Here is an 18,742-nt window from a genome sequence, read left to right on the forward strand (position 1 = left end):
AGGATAAGTTCATCCGAGTCACCAGCCTCAGAAATCGCAGGATAACAGCAGCTTAGATTAGAGACCAGGTCAATGGCACACGGAGTTCTAGCAGCAGACACACCTCTAGAACAACTGTTAAGAGGAGACTGTGTGAATCAGGCCTTCATGGTAGAATATCCACTATCAGAAACCACTGATAAAAGAAAGGCAACAAGCAGAAGAGACTTGTTTGGGCTAAAGAACACAAGTAATGGACATTAGACCAGTGGAAATCTGTGCTTTGGTCTGATGAGTCCAAATTTGACATCTTTGGTTCCAACCACCGTGTCTTTGTGCGACGCAGAAAAGGTGAACGGATGGACTCTACATGCCTGGTTCCCATCGTGAAGCATGGAGGAGGAGGTGTGATGGTGTGGGGGTGCTTTGCTGGTGACACTGTTGGGGATTTATTCAAAATTGAAAGAGGTTGTAAACCCACATATATTTTTTTTTTCCCACCCTGAAAGAGAAACACATAATGAGCTAGTATGCATCTCATACTAGCTCATTATGAAATACTTACCTTAGAACGAGCCCCTGCCGTGCCGCCCGCTTACCTCTATGACGAGCGACATGTCCAGTCGCCCGTCTTCCAGGATTGCGGCATCCGGCAATCTGATTGGCCGGAGCCGCGGTGACGTCACTCCCGTGCACGCGCGCGGGAGCCGACGGTCACAGCACGGGGTTCTGAAGGAACGGCACGAGCGGCCATTCCTTCAGAGCGCATGCGCCAGTGCCGTCACTGGATGTGTGTAAGGTAAATATCTCCTAAACAGTGCAAGTTTAGGAGATATTTACAGTACCTATAGGTAAGACTTACCTATAGGTACAACTTGCAGAGGAGGGTTTACTGCCCCTTGAAGGCATACTGAACCAGCATGGCTACTACAGCATCTTGCAGCGGCATGGTATTCCATCCGGTTTGCGTTTAGTTGGACCATCATTTATTTTTCAAGAGGACAATGACCCCACACACACCTCCAGGCTGTGTAAGGGCTATTTGACCAAGAAGGAGAGTGATGGGGGGCTGCGCCAGATGACCCGGCCTCCACAGTCACCGGACCTGAACCCAATCGAGATGGTTTGGGGTGAGCTGGACCGCAGAGTGAAGGCAAAAGGGCCAACAAGTGCTAAGCATCTCTGGGAACTCCTTCAAGACTGTTGGAAGACCATTTCAGGAGACTACAATTTTCATAGTCATGAAAATAAAGAAAACTCTTTGAATGAGAAGGTGTGTCCAAACTTTTGCTCTGTACTGTGTGTATGTATACATATATACACACACACACACACACACACACACACACACACACACACACACACACACACACACAAAACCAATTCCAAAAAAGTTGGGACTCTGTACAAATTGTGAGTAAAAAAGGAATGGACTAATTTACAAATCTCATAATCTTATATTTTATTCACAATATAATATAGATAACACATCAAATATTGAAAGTGAGACATTTTGAAATGTCATGCCAAATATTGGCTCATTTTGGATTTCATGAGACACACATTACAATAAAGTTGGGACAGGTAGCAATAAGAGGCCAGAAAAGTTAAATGTACATATAAAGAACAGCTGAAGGACCAATTTGCAACTTATTCGGTCAATTGGCAACATGATTGGGTATAAAAAGAGCCTCTCAGAGTGGCAGTGTCTCTCAGAAGTCAAGATGGGCAGAGGATCACCAATTCCCCCAATGCTGCAGCGAAAAATAGTGGAGCAATATCAGAAAGGAGTTTCTCAGAGAAAAATTGCAAAGAGTTTGAAGTTATCATCATCTACAGTGCATAATATCATCCAAAGATTCTGAGAATCTGGAACAATCTCCGTGCGTAAGGGTCAAGGACGGAAAACCATACTGGATGGCGGTGACCTTTGGGCCCTTAGACGGCACTGCATCACATACAGGAATGCTACTGTAATGGAAATCACAGCATGGGCTCAGGAATACTTCCAGAAAACATTGTCGGTGAACACAATCCACCGTGCCATTCACCGTTGCCAGCTAAAACTCGATAGGCCAAAAAAGAAGCCATATGTAAACATGATCCAGAAGCGCAGGCGTTTTCTCTGGGCCAAGGCTCATTTAAAATGGACTGTGGCAAAGTGGAAAACTGTTCTGTGGTCAGACGAATCAAAATTTGAAGTTCTTTTTGGAAAATTGGGACGCCATGTCATCCGGACTAAAGAGGACAAGGACAACCCAAGTTATCAACGCTCAGTTCAGAAGCCTGCATCTCTGATGGTATGGGGTTGCATGAGTGCGTGTGGCATGGGCAGCTTACACATCTGTAAAGGCACCATCAATGCTGAAAGGTATATCCAAGTTCTAGAACAACATATGCTCCCATCCAGACGTCGTCTCTTTCAGGGAAGACCTTGCATTTTCCAACATGACAATGCCAGACCACATACTGCATCAATTACAACATCATGGCTGCGTAGAAGAAGGATCCGGGTGCTGAAATGGCCAGCCTGCAGTCCAGACCTTTCACCCATAGAAAACATTTGGCGCGTCATAAAGAAGAAGATGCAACAAAGAAGACCTAAGACAGTTGAGCAACTAGAAGCCTGGATTAGACAAGAATGGGACAACATTCCTATTCCTAAACTTGAACAACTTGTCTCCTCAGTCCCCAGACGTTTGTAGACTGTTATAAAAAGAAGAGGGGAGGCCACACAGTGGTAAACATGGCCTTGTCCCAACTTTTATGAGATGTGTTGATACCATGAAATTTAAAATCAACTTATTTTTCCCTTAAAATTATACATTTTCTCAGTTTAAACTTTTGATATGTCATCTATGTTGTATTCTGAATAAAATATTGAAATTTGAAACTTCCACATCATTGCATTCTGTTTTTATTCACAATTTGTACAGTGTCCCAACTTTTTTGGAATCGGCTTTGTATATATATATATTTTTTTATTCATTTCTATTTTTTTTTCTGTCCCTTTTTTATAGGTATGTTTTATTATTCAGCGTGGCAACTTTATGTTTACATTTAGCCTCGGTTTCCACTAGTGCGGCTACGAAGTCGTGCTACTTCTAGCACGACTTCGTAGCAAAAGTAAACCGCGGCTTCAGTTAGACTTGTCCCTCATATATAGAGGGAAGTCGCGCTCAAAAGTAGTACACGATTTACTTTTGAGGTCGCGGCAACTGAAGCCGCGGCAGTGGAAACGGTCCCCATTGAAAACAATGGGTTTTGACTTGCTGTGCGACTTGACATGTGTCAAGTCGCACCGCAAGTCGCACTAGTGGAAACCGAGCCTTACTGTCCACAATCCATCCTATTGTGTTGTTACCAGCAGCTTTTTTTGGTCTCACCTGCGCAAATCTTTGGTGGTTTATTTATTGATATTAGGAGGCTGGTTTCACAGAACGCCTGTCATTCCCCAGGCACATTCACACAACCCTCTGCAAGGAAGTATGGGTCTGTGCATCCCTGTGAATGAAGCCTTAGGCTCCTTTCACACAGGCGGACCGTTCAGATCCGCCTGTCGGTTTTTTTTAGCGGATCTGAACGGTCCCCCCATGCATCTCTATGGGGGATCGGATGTCAGCGGAGACATGTCCGCTGACACCCGATCCGTCAAATCTGTACGGATGGAGACCCTATTTTCCATCCGTCCAGCGGATCGGATCGGATGAGAACGGACCGACGGTCCGTTCTCATCCGATTTCCCCCATAGAGATGCATGGGGACCTGACAGCTGTGTCTCCACACACAGCGCGGAGACACAGCTGTCCTCCTCCTGCTCAGCGGGGGATCGGTGGCTCGATCCCCCGCTGAGAAAAACTGACTCAGTGTGTGAAAGGAGCCTTAAAATGTCAAATATTCACCTTCAATCTAGAAATGTAACCTGTGCTACTTTGTTCTGTCAATAGATGGCGAGCATCATTAAACCCAACCCTGGTCTCATGGCCAGCATCATTAACCACTTCCAGCCCGCCCTATTACAAATTGACGGCGGGAATGTGGTTGAGTTATCCTGACCGGACGTCATATGACGGCGGCAGGATAACTCCGCTCTGGGCGCCCCCCGGGGGCGCGCAGAGCGGCGATCGGTGATGCAAGGTGTCAGTCTGACACCCTGCATCTCCGATCTCGGTAAAGAGCCTCTGACGGAGGCTCTTTACCATGTGATCAGCCGTGTCCAATCACGGCTGGTCACATAGTAAATAGGAACAGCCGTTGATCGCTTTCCTTAGTTCGTGCCTGACAGGCACGAGTAAAGGAGCGCCGATCGGCGGCTCCCCTGACAGGGGGGGGGTCGGCACTGGTAATCAGATCATTGATTACCAGTGCAGACCCTCGGGGGGGGGGATGCCACTAGATCCACCAGGGATGCCCACTATGACCCCAGGGATGCCCACTATGACCCCAGGGATGCCCACTATGGCCACCAGGGCTCAGGGAGCCCCCCATTGCCCTCCCCATCAGTGATGCCCACCAGTGTCCTCCCTATCAGTGCTGCCCACAAGTGCCCATCACTGCCATCCTTTAGTGTCGCCCACCAGTGCCCATTATTGCCCACCAGTGCCGCCTATCAGTGCCCATTAGTACCCATCAGTGCCGCCCGTCAGTGCCCATTAGTGCCCGTCAGTGCCACCTATCAGTGTCCATCAATGACGCCTATCAGTGCCCAGCAGTGCCGCCTATCAGTGCCCACCAATGCTGCATATCTGTGCTACCTATCAGTGCCACATATCAGTGCCTATCAGTGCCGCATATCAGTGCCGCCTATCAGTGCCACCCCATCAGTGCCACCCCATCAGTGCCACCCCATCAGTGCCACCCCATCAGTGCCACCCCATCAGTGCCACCCCATCAGTGCCTGTCAGTGCAGTCTCATCAGTGCTCATCAGTGCAGGAAAAAAATTATTTATTTACAAAATTGTTTTTTTTTTAAACTTTTCTGTCTTTTTTTATTTGTTTAGCAAAAAGTAAAAAAAAAAATCGCACAGGTGATCAAATACCACCGAAAGAAAGCTCTGTTTGTGGGGGGAAAATGACATAAATTTGGTGTAAGTACAGTGTTGCATGACCGCGCAATAGTCATTCAAAATGCAACAGCGCTAAAAGGGGAAAATTGGCCTGGGCAGGAAGGGAGGGAAGTGCCCTGTATTAAAGTGGTTAAACACACTTCCTCTGAGCCAAGGTTATCCTGGGTCTGCCCCAGCTTGTGACTGGACAGTGAAAAGAGAAGCAGCACAATGATAAGCTCATCTCTCTGCTCTCTCCTAATATCAGCATGCTTGTTGTCAGCACATGAACTGACCAGCTCCTTGAGCTGCATCCTCTTACAATCTAGCCCTGCTATACAGTAGACTGTAATAGGCTCATACCAAGCAAATAAATCAGCTACTTGTCTTACACTACTATATAAAATTTAATTTGGGTACAGCGTTGCATGGCCCCGCAATTACCAGTTAAAGTAGCGCAGTGCTGAATAAATGGCCTGGTCATAAAGGGGATAAAACCTTCTGGAGCTCAAGTGATTAACATGACCGGATGTAGCCAACAAGTCCTAGGAAGGGCATGTTATGTGGTCACTTTATTTGCTCCCTGTGTGTTCCCCACAACATGGTGTGCAGCCCCATGAGTTTGCCACTCCCCATAGAGAACAGCCCAAGTCGCCACCACTTTCCTGACAGGGTATACGGCAGTCTAGTTAGGCCTCAGCTGTGACACAAGTGTCCATGTTCACGCTGCCGTAGGGCTTGTTTAACCACTTAAGCCCCGGAGGATTTGGCTGCTTAAAGACCAGGGGGTATTTTGCGATTCGGCACTGCGTGACTTTAACGGACAATTGCACGGTCGTGCGACGCTGTACCTAAACAAATTTGACGTCCTTTTTTTCCTACAAACAGAGCTTTCTTTTGGTGGTATTTGATCACCTGTGCGATTTTTACTTTTTGCGCTATAAACAAAAAAAGAGCGTCAATTTTGCAAAAATAACAATATTTTTCACTTTTTTTTATATGAAATTCCCCCCAAAAAAAGGAAAAAACCAAAATTTTTTAACATTTTCGGCCAATTTGTTTTATGCTACCTATGTTTGGTAAAAAAAAAAAAAAAATTGCAAAAAGCGTATTTTGATTGGTTTGCGTTATCGCGTTTACTAACAAAGGGAAAGATTTTTGTAATTGTTGTTGTTTTTTTTATTTAACGCGTAATGGCGGCGATCTGCGATTTTTTTTTTGCAGTACTGCAACATTGCGGCGGACAGATCGGACCCTTGACTGACATTTTTGACACTTTTGGGGTTACCAGTGACATTTCTACAGTAATCAGTGTTATACATATGCACTGTTACTGTAAAATGACACTGGCAGTGAAGGGGTTAACTTTATTTGAGAGGGAGGGGCTGTGTGCCCCCCTAGAGGCACGATTCTAACTGTGATTGGCTGTGGCTTGAGCTGTAGAAACAGTGATCAACGGTCCTACATATGGCGCTTTTCCACTGCATAGAACCGTACCGGCTCGTCACGCTTTTGTGCTTTTCCACTGCTGGTACCGCATGGTATAGGGTCGGAACGGTTCGGTACGGTACGGTATAGGTTTGCTTTTCCACTGCATGGAACCGAACGGTACGGTACGGCTCTGAAAAAACAGTACCTACTCGATTGTGGTTCCAACAGGTACCAAACTGGTACCATATCCCACAATCCTTTGCATGCAGTCACTACTAGCCACTGATTGGTCAGAGAATCCCACCCACCCCGTTGTTATCCCACCCACTTAACTTTAGTACTACTTTAGTGGAAAAGCAAACCTATACCGTACCGTACCGTACCGACACTATACCATGCGGTACCGCAGTGGAAAAGCAAACCGGGCCAAGCAGGGCCGAGTAGAGCCGAGCCGGTACTTGCAGTGGAAAAGTGCCATTAGTAGAACCGTGTGATCAGTGTTTCTACACAGGGGAGAATGACAGGCGGCTTGTTTACACTAGCAGCCTGCCTGTCTCCCTCTCCCCCGACGATCGCTGAGTGAGCAGCGGACATCGGGTCCGCTGGTCACACGCGCGGGGGGGGGGGGGGTCCGTGACCATGCGGGAGCGCGCCGCCGGCGGCGCGCGCTCGCGTGCTCCCCAGAGCCTCACAGGCTAGTGACTTACCCCTACGTCACTGTTCCTGTGAGGGGCTGACCGCCGCAGTATATCTACTTGCGGCGGTCGGCAAGTGGTTAAAGCGGTTGTATCCCCCCCTCAAAAAAAACCCTGCAGGACAACAGGATAATGTGCTAGTATGCATCACATACTAGCACATTATGCAATACCTACCTTAGAATTAAGCCCCAACACGGTCACCCGGACACCGCTAAGGCAGCTGAAATCTTCCCTCTGTGTCTCTTCCGGGTTCAGAGCCGCAATGACGTCACTCCCGCGCATGCGTGTGGGAGTTCACTTTCCGGCAAGGAGCTCTGAAGGTCCGGCAAGATACGCCAGACCTTCAGAGCGCAAGTTCCGCTGCTGTCAATGGCTGCATGCAGGGTGAATATCTCCTAAACCGTGCAGGTTTAGGAGATTAATTTTACCTACAGGTAAGCTTTATTATAGGCCTTACCTGTAGGTAAAAGTTAAAAAGCGGAGTATACTACCACTTTAACTTTTGCATACATTCAGGAAACCTGATCAGTGGCATATTTGCTCACATTCCCCATCCACATTACCGGTGTACATACTAAAACACGAGAAACTGGCTGCTTAAACTCAGAATAACTTTTTTATAAATTTTAACAACTTGCTGACCGCCCGCCGCCTTTTTATTGTGGCAGGGCGGCTCGGCTGCGCCCAGTCATGCAGTACTACGTGACTGAATGCATGTGGTTTTGGCAGCACGCACGCGCGCCGCCAGAGCCACGCTCCCACTGTGTTTAGACACAGTGGGAGGCAGGCCACAAGAGGAGCAGGAGCGATCGCTGCTGCCCTCCCGCAATCGTCCGGGAAACTGAGAGAAGACCCGCCTGCTTATAAACAAAGCAGGCGGATCTTCTGTCAGACAGGCAGAGAGAGATCAGCAGTGTCAGCTAAGCTACAACCCCCGATCTCTCTGTGCCTGTCACAGAGCCCTTCCCCCACACTCAGTTAGTAAGCACTTTAGGCATACATTTAACCCCTTTGATCACCCCCCAGTGCCAGTGTCACTTATACAGTAACAGTGCATATATTATTTAGCACTGGATTACTGTATTAATGTCATTGGTCCCCAAAAAGTGTCAAAATGTCAGTTAGGGGTCCGATCTGTCCGCCGCAATGTCGCAGTCCCGCTACAAATCGCTGATCACCACCATTACTAATAAATAAATAAAAAGTCCAAAAATCTATCCCGTAGTTTGTAAACGCTATAACTTTTGCGCAAACCAATTAAAATACGCTTATTGGGATTTTTTTTTTTTTTTACCAAAAATATGTAGCAAAATACAAATTGGCCTAAACTGATAAAAAAATAAAAAATTTTTTTTATTGGGAATGTTTTATAGCAGAAAGTAAAAAACATGAAGTTTTTTTTCAAAATTGACGCTCTTTTTTTGTTTATAGCGCAAAATCTAAAAACCGCAGAGATTACCAAATACCACCAAAAGAAAGCTCTATTTGTGGAAAAGAAAAAAAAAAAAAAGGACATCAATTGTATCTGGGTACAGCGCTGCACGACCGTGCAATTTTCTGTTAAAGTAACGCAGTGCCGAATCGCAAAAAAATGGCCTGATCATTAAGGGGGGTAAAACCTTCTGGGGCTGAAGTGGGCAAAACACACAGGACAATCAACGAGACAAAGCATTAGGCCCTTTTCACACTTATGCAACGCAATTTTACCGCGATTTTGCCGCGTTTTTGAAAGCAATGGCAAGGCTTTATGCCTCAAAATGGATTAAAATCGTGGCAAAGTAGTGCAGGAACTACTTTGAAGTCGGTGCGACTTTAAAACGCACTGATATGAATGGGGCTCATTGAAAATAATGGAAAATGACTTGTCATGCGATTTTGCGGTCCAAAATCGCGGGACAAGTCGCACTAGTGTGAATGGGGCCGTAAAGTACTAGTTGGGCCCCTTTCACACAGGCGGACCGTTCAGATCCGCCAAAAAAACGGACAGGCGGATCTGAACGGTCCCCCACATGCATCTCTATGGGGCATTGGATGTCAGCGGAGACATGTCTGCTGACATCCGATCCGTCAAATCTGGACGGATGGAAACCTTATTTTCCATCCGTCTGGCGGATCGCATAAGAACGGACAGATGGTCCGTTCCCATCCGATTCCCCCATAGAGGACAGCGGGGACCTGACAGCTCTGTCTCTGCACCCAGCGCGGAGACAGAGCTGCCATCCGCCTGCTTAGCGGGGGATCGGCGGATCGATCCCCCGCTGAGATAAACGGATTCCCCTGACGGACTCCCATGTGTGAAAGGGGCCTAAAAATGTTGATATTAATATACAGGGTATTCCATACAACCATATAAATAAATAACACACTATATCATGGCAATGAGATCAAATATAAAAATAAATAGAAACGTGAAAGTGCCAATAGTGATATAATGTAGTAAATAAGGGTGAATGGGTGATAAGTGCACCAATGGCCAATCCCTAAAATTGATGAGACAACCACAGTAAATAAAACAAAGTGACTGTGGGTCAAAGTGGCACAAGATGCACTATGAGGTAGTGAATATTTAGTTGATAATATCAAATAAATAACTTGTTGGATATAGAACCCAAAGAGCAAAGAAGTCTCCAATGGTAACAATTGGTATAATGCCAATTAACCTCTTGCCGACCGCCGCATGACTATATACGGCGGCAGTCAGCCCCTCCTGGGCAAAGCGACGTACCGGTACGTCGCTCGCTCACGAGCGTCTTGGGGGCGAGCGCGCGCCGCCGGAGGCGAGCTCCCGACCCCGCTCGTTCCCTGACATCCCCAGGAGAGTGACCGGCGGCTCCGATGTCCTCGCAATCTCCCGCTGGAGAGGGAGAAAGGTAGACAGCTGATGTAAACAAAGCCGCCTGTCATTCTCCCTGATGTAAGCACAGAGGCTATGCGATCCTGCTATGTAGGATCGTATGTCTCTCTGGTTACATCACGAGCCACGCCCCTTGACAGTAAGAATCACTCCCCTAGGGACACAATTAACCCCTTGATCACTAATAAAGTTAACCCCTTCCCTGCCAGTGTCATTTTTACAGTAACAGTGCATATGTATAGCACTGATTACTGCAGTAATGTCACTGGTACCCCCAAAAGTGTCAAAAATGTCAGTCAAGGGTCCGATCTGTCCGCCGCAATGTCGCAGTCCCGCAAAAAAAAAAAAAAATAAAATAATCACAGATCACCGCCATTACTAGTTAAAAAAAAAAAAAAGAAATTAATAAAAAATCACATTCAAAAAGGACAGATCCTGCACATGCTGATATGCAACAAGTACAAAGAGGAGTACTTCACCAGCCCATGGCGCTGTCCATGTGTTCACCTCCTTTGTTTGTATGTTTTTTTGGCTGAAATGTCCTGGTTGCTGCTGCTCCTCTCTCACTCCACTCATAAATCTCTTAGTAAAGCCCCGTACACACGTACCGATCGTCGGCCGAACGATCGGCCGTCTTTTGTCCCCGGGCTGTCGGTGTCTGTTGAAAAGTGCAAAGACAGCACAAGAATTTTGTCCACCGACTACAGCCGACTGCAGAAGTGATGTCATGTAATGGTTAACTTTCCCTGTGTTTTTTCTTTTCTGAGCATGCCCAGTCTTGCAAATCTGCGGTCTGTCGGACGAATTCTGTACTGACTGGCGAACAATCGGCCGCTCTGGTGTCGGCATACAAAAATTTTAATGTTTGCATGACAGATTCTGTTCGGCAGAATGTGCGCTGACGGCTGTCGGAGGCATCATACTAACAAGCGTACAATCGGCAGATCGTTCGTCGGCCGACGCTTGTCTGCCGACGATCGGTACGTGTACGGGCCTTTAGTAAACGCAATAACTTTTGCGCAAACCAATCCAGAAACGCTTATTGCGTTTTTTTTTACCAAAAATATGTAGCAAAAAACAAATTGGCCTAAAATGTCAAAAAATTTAGATTTTTACTTTTTTTTGGGGGAATTTCAATTAAAAAAAATTTGAAAAATATAATTTTTTCAAAACTGTCGCTCTTTTTTTGTTTATAGCGCAAAAAGTAAAAATCGCAGAGGTGATCAAATACCACCAAAAGAAAGTTATGTTTGTGGGGAAAAAAAAGGACGTCAATTTTATTTGGGTACAGCGTCGCACGACTGCGCAATTGTCAGTTAAAGTCACGCAGTGCCAAATCGCAAATTAGGCCCTGGTCTTTGAGCAGCCAAATCCCCCAGGGCTTAAGTGGTTAATAAAAGTGCTTGGTGCTATAAGAACCAATGTGCAGATCACTGATTAAAATATAATATAATAAATGGCAAATAAATAGGGGACTATAGTGATAAAATCAATTCTAACAAAAAATCCATAAGGCGATATATGGTGTTGAATCCAAAGGTAAGGTGGGTCTTGGGGAGATCCAATCCGGACATGCAGGTGAGGAACCAAAGTGCTCCCCTCTCAGTAAAGCCCGCACTCACCGGAACAATGTACCCCTACAGGGGTAGAGAGCGTTGTACCCTCCTGGGGTGTAATCCTGTTAGGTAAGGGGCCCTGTGCTCAATATTCCAGGTCATCCGGTTGGATCATCACTCCAGGAAAAGGAATATACTCATCAAATGGTATTACCGTATATACTCGAGTATAAGCCGACCCGAGTATAAGCCGAGGCCCCTACTTTTACCACAAAAAGATGGGAAAAATCATTGACTCGAGTATAAGCCTAGGGTGAGAATGCAGGGCAGTGGGCATGGTACAGGAGAATGCAGGGTGACTGGCATGGTGCAGGAGAATGCAGGGTACTGGCATGGTACAGGAGAATGCAGGGTACCGGCATGGTACAGGAGAATGCAGGGTACCGGCATGGTACAGGAGAATGCAGGGTACCGGCATGGTACAGGAGAATGCAGGGTACTGGCATGGTACAGGAGAATGCAGGGTGACTGCCATGGTGCAGGAGAATGCAGGGTACTGGCATGGTACAGGAGAATGCAGGGTACTGGCATGGTGCAGGAGAATGCAGGGCAGCAGGCATGGTGCAGGAGAATGCAGGGTGACTGGCATGGTACAGGAGAATGCAGGGTGACTGGCATGGTACAGGAGAATGCAGGGTACTGGCATGGTACAGGAGAATGCAGGGTACTGGCATGGTGCAGGAGAATGCAGGGTACTGGCATGGTGCAGGAGAATGCAGGGTGACTGCCATGGTGCAGGAGAATGCAGGGTACTGGCATGGTACAGGAGAATGCAGGGTACTGGCATGGTACAGGAGAATGCAGGGTACTGGCATGGTGCAGGAGAATGCAGGGCAGCAGGCATGGTGCAGGAGAATGCAGGGTGACTGGCATGGTACAGGAGAATGCAGGGTGACTGGCATGGTACAGGAGAATGCAGGGTACTGGCATGGTGCAGGAGAATGCAGGGTACTGGCATGGTGCAGGAGAATGCAGGGTACTGGCATGGTGCAGGAGAATGCAGGGTACTGGCATGGTACAAGAGGATCCGGGGTTGTGGGCATACTACAGGAGATGCAGTGCTGTGGGCATGGTGCAGGTGGACCATGCCCGCAGCCCTGCATAATGGCAGGTAGTGAAGCTGTTTCACTTACCTGTTCCAGAGGCGCCTTCATTTTAAAAATGGCGCCGCCTGGCGCCGACACGTCATTGCGCACGCGCCGCTCGTATACTTTCGGCTATTCCCGGCCTCTCCCGAGCGGCGCCGCCGTTCGGGAGAGGCCGGGAATAGCCGAAAGTATACGAGCGGCGGCGGCGCGTGCGCGGTGACATGTATGCGACGGGCAGCGCCATTTTTAAAGCTTAAGCCCGTCGGAGCGGACAGGGAATTTTTTTTTTTTTCCTTGACTCGAGTATAAGCCGAGGGGGACGTTTTCAGCGCAAAAAAATGTGCTGAAAAACTCGGCTTATACTCGAGTATATACGGTACTTGATATGGCTCCAAGGGGCATCAATACCAGATCAATAGGGTAGGGGGATCCGGAATAACCACTGCTAGCTCTTGTGGTCTACATGCATTTCTGAGTACCGTACTGAAATACATGTAGACCACAAGAGCTTGCAGTGACACCGAAACAACTTTATCTCCTCCGAAATCTTCTTATCATATTTACCTAAATGTAGGTTTGAAAATGAAAGCCAGAAGCTGATTGGTCACCATCTACGGCTGCGTCAGTCTTGGGAAATTCCCCCAAGGCGAAATAAGGAAGAAAAATAATGTGAGGGGAGGGGGACAGGGACATACTAAGACTGCAGAAGCTGTGCATGGCTTGTAGCTAGAATTTCCAAACTTGAACTGAGCAAGATGGAGCTAGAAGCTGATTGGTCACCATGCACACGCCAAGGTGAGAGTGAAAAAGGCAAAATAATAATGGGGGAAATTACAAGGCGACCAATCGGCTTCTAACTTTAATTTCCAAACCTGAACTGGGCAAGATGGAGCTAGAAGCTGATTGGTCACCATGCACAGCTGCTTCGGTTTTAATATATTTCCCCTCATTAATTTCCCCCCCCCCCTCTTTATGGGGGGGGGGGGAGGCTGTTTACTATGCTTAGAGCAGCTGTGCATGGTTATCAATCAGCCTCAAACTTTTGTTTTCAATCTTGAACTGAGCAAGATGGAGCTAGGAGCTGATTGGTTAGCATGCACAGCTGCTTCAGTCTTAGTAAATTACCCCACTGTTGGGGCTCTTTCACACGGGCGTTCCGATCAGATCCGCCTGTCAGTTTTTTAGGCGGATCTGATCGGATGCCCCATTCAGCCCTATGGAGCAGTGGATGTCAGCGGTAACACCTCCGCTGACACCCGCATCCGATCCTGTCCGTGAAATCCGGACGGATGGAAACCCTATTTTCCATCCGTCCTGGGGATCGGGTCGGATGGGATCAGATGAGAGCGGACAGGCGGTCCGCTCTCATCCGATTCCCCATAGAGAGCAGCGGGGCTCTGACACCTCCCTCTCCGCACACAGTGCGGAGACGGAGCTGGCATCCGCCGGCTCAGTGGGGATCGGCGGATCGATCCCCGCTGAGCGGACCGTATGAAAGAGAAGAGCCCTTATTCAGCTAATTTCCCCCACATCTTGGGGGGGGGGGGGGATTTACTAAGACTGGACCAGCTGTGCATGGCGACCAATCAGCTTCTAACTTTAGGGCTCTTTTACACACTGAGTCCGTCGGACAGACTCCGTTTTTCTCAGCGGTGGATCGATCCGCCGATCCCCCGCTGAGCAGGAGGATGACAGCTGTGTCTCCGCGCTGTGTGCAGAGACACAGCTGTCAGGTCCCCATGCATCTCTATGGGTGAAATCGGATGGGAACGGACCGTCGGACGGATGGAAAATAGGGTTTCCATCCGTCCAGATTTGACGGATAGGGTCTCCTCTGATATCCGATTCCCCATAGGGATGCATGGGGGGACCGTTCAGATCCGCCAAAAAAAAAACGGACAGGCGGATCTGAATAGTCCGCCTGTGTGAAAGGGGCCATAATTTCCAAACCTGAACTGAGCAAGATGGAGCTAGAGGCTGATTGGTCACCATGCACAGCTGGTCTAGTCTTTGTAAATCACTGCCCCCCCCCCCCTTCCCAAGGTGTGGGTGAAAATAGCAAAATAATAGTAGGGGAAATCACTAATGCCTCGTACACACGATCAGCTAATCGTACGACTTATCATTTGCATTTTGTTGCATGATACTAATATTGAATCCAACAATGCGTACTAAACGTATGATTTTTTTTCGTACGATTCTGGAAGCGCTTCCTGGTTGCCTAGCTACGTATCGGATAGCGCAAAACAAAAACAATGGCAGCCAGGCTTCTTCCGGGTTATTTTCGTGTTTCTGATCATGCGTGGTCTTTGTCTTATCGATTATTAGTGGATGCATACTGTATTGATTAAGCGATTGTCGTTCACTTGGCTATCATATGACAAAAGTTTTCGTGTTTGTCCCTTCAGATTTTGTTGGACGAAATGTTGTGATCGGTTGCGGAAAGCTGTGTACTAACGATCAGATTATCGAAGTTGAAAGCAATTTTTTTCGTACAATCATCTGACCGTGTGTACGAGGCATTCAACTAAAGCTGAGAGCCTCAGTCTAGGTCATTTTATTTGCAGTAATACGGGATATTTATTACTTATGTTGTTTCACTGTTTGTACTGCAATAGCTTTTTTCTTTTGTATGTCAGTCATTTTTTTCTACCCTTAGTGCCGGGTCACACTTGTGCGATGCGGGAAGACTGCGACTTTGCAGCCTGTTCCCGCATCGCAAACGCACCCCCCGGCAGTTCACACTGCCATATGCGATACGCAGGGGGTGCCAATGAAACGTTAACGACACCCCCAGTTTGATCGCATATCGCAGTGCGATCTGACAGTTCGCACAGGATCGGATCGCACAAGTGTGAACCACTGTGCGATCCGATCCTGATGCGGATGAAAAAAAAGGGTCATGTGCGACTTTTGTGTGGGTGCAGTGCGAATTTAGCCATACAAAGTGTATGGCTTAATTCGCACTGCACATCCGATCGCATGTAATGAAGGAGCAGTGCGCTACGATATTACATGCGATCGCCGCACTCGCTATAGTGTAGAGCTGCACGATTAATCGTATGAAAATCGCGATCTCGATTCACCCCCCCTGACGATCTAAACCTGACATATGCTCAATTCTTTGCATAGCTGCAGCTGTGGAAAAAAAAAAAAAAAAGCCTCCTGCAAACAAACGCCTATCAGCATTCAAGCGCCGGTTCACATACACGCGACGCTACTTCCCGGGGCGACCTCTGAGATCGCGGTGCGAGCAGCGCGCCGCGACCTAGGAGCGGCCGCCACGGACTTCATAACATTGAAGTCTATGGCGGTCGCCTCCTGGTCGCCCCAAAGGAGCTCCGGACCCTTTTTCTAAGTCGGAGCGACTTGTGTTGCTCCTATTAGAACGGGTTCGCAGCTTCCCTATGGGAGGCGACCTGTCAGGCGACCAGGTCGCCTGACAGGTCGCCTAAGTGCCGGTTCACACTGAGGCGACCTGTCAGGCGACCTGGTCGCCTGACAGGTCGCCGTAGGTCGCCTCCCATAGGGAAGCTGCGGACCCGTTCTAATAGGAGCGTCACAAGTCGCTCCGACTTAGAAAAAGGGTCCGGAGCTTCTTTGGGGCGACCAGGAGGCGACCGCCATAGACTTCAATGTTATGAAGTCCGTGGCGGCCTGCTCCGAGGTCGCGGCGTGCTGCTCGCACCGCGACCTCGGAGGTCGCGGTGCGAAGTAGCGTCGCCCCTATGTGAACGGGGCCTTAGTGTGAACGGGGGCTAAGGCTGGCCATACACTATACAATTTTCTTATTCAATTTCCTTTAGATTTACCTTAAACTATGTAGTGCAGGGGCCTGCCTGATTGCATACAAATTGAAAGTTTGTAGGTTTGACCCTATATTACATGGTTTTGGTAAATCTAAAGGAAAGTTGCACAAGAAAATTGTATAGTGTATGGCCAGCCTAAGTCTCCCAGTAACTATAAACAAAATGATTACATTGTATCTTTTCCTTCCCTCTGCCAGGGAGAAAGGAAGTTTAACCTCTTAAAGACTGGACCTTTTTCTGACACTTGCTGCCTGCAAGTTAAAATCGTTTTTTTTGCTAGAAAAGTACTTAGAACCCCCAAACATTTTATATATTTTTTTAGCAGAGACCCTACAGAAAAAAATGGCGATTGTTGTAATATTTTATGTCACACTGTATTTGCGCAGCAGTCTTTCAAACGCAATTAATAGACTTTAATGAATAAAAAAAAAAAACGTAACAGTAAAGTTATCCCAATTTTTTTTGTTACACAGAGAATCGTGATCTTTATTCCAAGCTAAAAAATTGTGATTCTCATTTTGGCCATAATCGTGCAGCTCTACTATAGTGTGAACCGGCACTTAAGGCTTCTTTCACACGGTCCGCCTCTGTTGGTGGATCCGTGCTGCTCAGCGGGGATCGATACACCCCGCCGAGCAGGCAGGTGACAGCTCCGTCTCCGCTCTGTGTGCAGAGAAGGAGGTGTCAGATCCCCGCTCTCTTCTATGGGGGAATCGGATGAGAACGGGCCGCCTGTCCACTCATCTGATCCGATCCCCGGGACAGATGGAAAAAAGGGTTTCCATCCGTCCGGATTTCATGGACAGGATCAGATGCGGGTGTCAGAGGACATGTCACCGCTGACACCCGCTGCCCCATAGGGATGCATGGAGGATCCGATCAGATCCACCTAAAAAACTGACAGGCAGATCTGATTGGATCGCTCGTGTGAAAGAGCCCTTAGACATATATATGTCAATGATGTTTATGTTCTGGTTACAGCTGAAATCTTCTTTCCTCCCACTGTTTGGATTTTGTACCTGTAACTTAATTTGCAATAAACTTTTAGGTCCCTTTCACACACTCCGTCCGTTGGACGGAGTCCGTTTTCCTCAGCGAGGGATCGAGCCGCCGATCCCCCGCTGAGCAGCAGGATGACAGCTGTGTCTCCGTGCTGTGTGCGGAGACACAGCTGTCAGTTCCCCATGCATCTCTATGGGGAAAATCAGGTGAGAACGGACCGTCGGTCCGATCCGATCCGCTGGACGGATGGAAAATAGGGTTTCCATCCATCCAGATTTGACGGATCGGATTGGATCGGGTGTCAGCGGACATGTCTCCGCTGACATCCGATCCCCCATAGAGATGCATGGGGGAGACCGTTCAGATCCGCCAAAAAAACGGACAGGCGGATCTGAACGGGTCCGCCTGTGTGAAAGGGGCCTAATTGTGAAAAAAAAAAAAGACTAAAGCAGCTGTGCCTGCTAACCAATCAGCTCCATCTTGCTCAGTTCAAGATTGAAAGCGAAAGCTAGAGGCTCATTGGTCACCATGCACATCTGCTGTAAGCATAGTAAATAGCCCCCCCCCCCCAACGAAAAAGGAGGGGGGAAATATAATAAGACTGAAGCAGCTGTGCATGGCGACCAATCAGCTTCTAGCTTTCATTTTCAATCTTGAACTGAGCTAGAAGCTGATTGGTAAGCATGCACAGCTACTTCAGTCTAATAAAATTCCCCCTGCTATCATTTAGCTATTTTCACCCACACCTTTGGGGGGGGGGGGGGGGGGTGATTTACTAAGACTAGACCAGCTGTGCACGGCGACCAATCAGCTTCTAGCTCCATCTTCCTCAGTTCAAGTTTGGAAATGAAAACTAGAAGCTGATTGGTCGCCGTGCACAGCTGCTCCAGTCATAGTAAATACCCGGCAATGTAAAAATAATGGGAGAAAATATAGTAAGACTGAAGCAACTGTGCATGGCGACCAATCAGCTTCTAGCTCCATCTTCTTTAGTTCAGGTTTGGAAATGACAGCTACCGGTAGAAGCTGATTGGTCACCATGCACAGCTGTTCCAGTCTTAGTATATCCCCACCCCCCATTACTTATTTCCCCTCTTTTTACATTGGGGGGAATTTACTAGGACTGGAGCAGCTGTGTATAGCAGCCAATCAGCTTCTAGCTTTCATTTTTGAACCTGAACTGAGCAAGATGGTGCTAGTGGCTGATAGGTTGCCATCCA

The 18,742-nt window shown here is 47.8% G+C and overlaps 1 protein-coding gene across 1 annotated transcript in view; it reads right to left on the reverse strand.

The window, feature by feature from the left end:
* Positions 1 to 18,742, reverse strand: part of LRRK1 (leucine rich repeat kinase 1) — a 439,003-nt gene that overhangs the window by 419,300 nt on the left and 961 nt on the right. The window lies entirely within an intron of this gene.

The sequence above is a fragment of the Pelophylax lessonae genome (genome assembly GCF_965119305.1).
Source record: "Pelophylax lessonae genome assembly, chromosome: 4".
NCBI lineage: Eukaryota > Metazoa > Chordata > Amphibia > Anura > Ranidae > Pelophylax > Pelophylax lessonae.